The sequence below is a fragment of the Hermetia illucens genome, chromosome 6 (genome assembly GCF_905115235.1).
Source record: "Hermetia illucens chromosome 6, iHerIll2.2.curated.20191125, whole genome shotgun sequence".
NCBI lineage: Eukaryota > Metazoa > Arthropoda > Insecta > Diptera > Stratiomyidae > Hermetia > Hermetia illucens.
In genome coordinates this window covers 4,858,854-4,862,760 of record NC_051854.1, presented here as the reverse complement: position 1 = coordinate 4,862,760, position 3,907 = coordinate 4,858,854, and the positions used below count along the sequence as shown (strand labels likewise).

The window sequence follows — 3,907 nt, the reverse complement described above, 5'->3', positions numbered from 1 at the left end:
CTTCATTATTCCCTCTGCTTCCGAATTACTGTGGATGAATAATGCCTAAATTTGGAAAAAACTCCATTGCAAGGAAGACACCTTGCTCAACATTATCGAATTTTTCCAAACCGAAAGGGGTTTCTTCCTTTAGCTGTGCAATTAACACTTCCAAACTCTTTATTAATTATTCATCAGACGCTGCAATTATATTAGGAATTCGCAAAGCTATGGAAATTATACAAAAAATTAAAGGAACCAGAATAGAGTTTATGCAAATATAAAAAAAGAGTTGCCGCCCGAGCAGGGACTTGAACCCTGGACCGTTGGATTAAAAGTCCAACGCTCTACCGACTGAGCTACCCGGGCACATGGAAATCTTTCAGCACAATACAACTACATTGATATATGCACAGTTATTCATAGCATTTGTCATTGTCATATAAGAAACCAAAATAATTTAACTGCTTCATTGTCAATTTTTACTAAAAATGTATCTTTTAGTCTGTTTTAACTACCTATAAAACGTTAAAGACGAATAATCGAATTGAAAACCGAAATTCCTACCATGAACGTCTAATTTTCCAAGAGCAACAGAACTTTAAATGCGTTTTTCTCGAAGTACAATTTGTAATAAGGAAAGCAGACTAAAACTCACTGAAGAAGGGAACAAATGATCCTCGAAAGGTCGTTATTTGGGATGTGAAAATTCTTATTCGGCATTTCAGGCAAAAAACTTAGTTTTTTCTTTTTGGTTGGCATCAACGCAGTCCGGTCTGATGAGAAAAGGAAGGAAACAGAAGATTTCCCTTTAACTTCAACGAAATTGATTATTATATTTCGAGAGTGACCTGCATAGCTTTCACCCGGGCCCGGATTCAGATTGGGTTAATTTGGTGCATAACTGAAGATTTCGAATTGGTGTGGAGGAAAACCCTTCCAGGCCGGTATAGAATTATGATTTCTTCTAACCGCAATAATGTGTTAGAGCGCGAATCGATGTTCGCCTGTTCTCTTTCGTCCTTTGCTAAGTCAAGTTTAACATCGCAGTGCCTTGCCTATCAAAAGTCTTTTTGTTTCCCCTTTTGTTGATAGGCCAGTTGGAAATTTTAAAGGTTTACTGTATGTCCTGTTCTAAAGTGACAGGCCGATTCAACTACTTCTGTGTTGCGACTTGTACTTCTACTTCCTGGAACCATTGCTTTAGGACATACTTTTTTCAAAACAATTCATCATAATATATTGAAAGTCAATAGCAGTTATCCCTCTTACACTTTTCTGACCATTACACGCATCATCGCTCCTGCCGATTCATCCATTCCAATATCCTCAATCTAATATAATGTCAGACAAAAAATCAAACTGAATTCAGGAAAAGTATAGTAGTAGCTTCAGTCACTTCTTATTTTACTAACATCATTTCTCATAATGTTCCAGTCACGCTAAGCGGTTTTACCCATTATACTCCCTCACTTCTGCTCCTTTTGTTTCAGCAACAGCCATTGCAGCATGAAAGACTCACTCGTAGCCAAGTCGAAACGTTCAGGGCGTCCTGCCAGCGGGAACGATAAATCACAGCCAGGGTATATTTACTTTCGAAATTACCAAGGTGAAGTTAATAGTCACGAAAATGGTGTTGACATTTTCTTTCGTTTCGTCCTTCTGCTTCACTAACTTTCCCTCTAGACGTTGTGTATGTGAAACGAACAATATTAGATTTGTGTCGACAATTACCGAAGGAGGTGGAAAAGGATCAATTACGATTAAGGGATAATATCCTGTCGGACCAATGGAAATTAATGAAGCGTATAAGCTTGGAATTTTACGTAAAGTAAAATTCCATTAGCTATTAGGACTATGAGGGAGACTGAGTCCTTCCTCTGAGTGTTGACGCTTAGTATGTGGCGTGAAATTTGCATTATCTGGACGAGGTCTTCTTGAAAAAAATCTCATTTATTATACGTCCATGGAAGGGAAGAAAGGGGAGGGACAGTGAGGGTTTTTCATCTAGTGTAGATGTTGGTGCCTGATAGCAAGTAAAACTGGGCAAATCTCCTTCTTGGACCACATGACAGTGAGAAATGTCTACGATTCCTTATCCGTAAAGTGGCGGATTGCTGAAATAAGAACATGATAGACAAAGCACATATTAATGGTTCTATTTAACAGAATTCGGTCCATTTCTCCTAATTCGAACCCTAAAGATTATTGTGAAAAAGACTTAATCAGCATGCTATACCTCATCGTCTAGACTGCTTCCTTTAAAGTCTATATTTCTGTAAATTAAATATTTAAAAAACGTCTGCATGCTTCCTGCTGTCCTAATTTTTACGATGTCCGTTCTGGTCTCATAAAGTTGAGTCATCACTATTATATCTCCTCATGTGATCCGGTACAGATGAAAAGATTTGCTTATCCATCGCATCTATTATGTCGGATTGAATTATGCTTTCACATCTGTATGCCAAGAGGGTATATATGGCCAATTTCTGCCTAATATATCCATGCACGTGAAAGATTGTCTACGAAAACCTCTTGTCTTGTCTCCTTTAGATATTTTGTATTTCTGCATGCCCCTTCGGTACTCAAAAACCCATACCTAATTCGTCTCTATCGCATCACGCAATACATCTGTGATGGAGTGCGCTTTCGGAAACTTCCTCTAATCTATTTACACTGAAAAGGGTCCTATCAGTTTTTAAAAAGAAGGCCTAGAATAGGTTCTGAAGACAACCTGGACTGAAGAATCTATGCCGAAATGTTGGTACCAAATTTTGACTCGTCATATTTGTAAAACAAGCTGCCAAATTCCACTGTGAGAATTTTTGTGGCATATTCTTCTTTTGTATATATTATTGCTGTTGAAACTAATAAGAAAAAAAATTTAGGATCTTTGTAGATTTGCTATATGAAATACTATCTAAATTTGCAGTCCTTGCAAAGGTCATGGTATCGTTCATGGATTTCGTCGTTATGTAGGGGGTCAAAAATTCTTCGGAGGATTCTTCTCTCGAACGCGGCCAAGAGTTCGCAGTTTTTATTGCTAAGAACCCAGGTCTCCGAGAAGTACATAAGGACTAGCAAGATCATTGTCTTGTACAGAGAGCTTTGACCCTATGGTGAGACGTTTCGAGCGCAACAGTGTTTGTAAGCTGAAATATTCTCTATTGGCTGCCAACAATCATGCGCACATTTCATCGTCATAGCTGCTATCGGTTGTGATTTTCGCCCCTAGATAGTAGAAGTTTTCAACGGTCTCAAAGTTTTAATCTCCTATTTTTATTGTTTTCGTTTGACCAGTGCGATTCGATGTTGCTGGTTCTTTGTTCTTTGATTCTGACGTTGCTACATGGTGTCTTCATCTTACCTTTATTAATGTGCAGCCCGAGATTTCGTTCCGCCTGCTCGATTTGGATGAAGGTAGACTGTACATCTCGGATTGTTGTTCCCATAATGTCAATATCATCAACATAGGCCAGTAGTTGGGTGGACCTGAAGAGGATGGTGCCTCTTGCATTGACAACTGTAGCGCGAATCACTTTTTCCAGGGCCAGGTTAAAGAGGACGCATGATAACGCATCCTCTTGTCTTAGTCCGTTGTTGATGTCGAACGATCTTGATCCTGCTGCTAGAATTATGGAACAAATCCCGGAGAGGTTGTGCAGGAAAGAATTTTTGTGAAATTTAAAGTTCGACCTTCTGTATTTGGTCTTGCATTTCCCGAGCATCGTCCTCTCGAAGTGTTGAAGGGCTTTTTCTACGTTCCCATGCTGGGAAACCATAGGGCAGGTGTGGGACCACCTGAGCTGCCGTTGGCGTAGGGGATAAGTTTACGGGAGGGGGGGGGGGGGGATATCGTGGAGGAAGATGTTAAAACGTTCGGATGAGGGACTCCTGACTTTACCTTTACCGGGAAGAGTCCTGACTT

At 39.6% G+C, this 3,907-nt stretch overlaps 1 non-coding gene across 1 annotated transcript; it reads right to left on the bottom strand.

Annotated features, from left to right (window-relative positions):
- Positions 1-275: 275 nt before the first annotated feature.
- Positions 276-348, bottom strand: Trnak-uuu. The gene has a single exon. It is a non-coding gene; the product is annotated as a tRNA-Lys (tRNA).
- Positions 349-3,907: the final 3,559 nt, after the last annotated feature.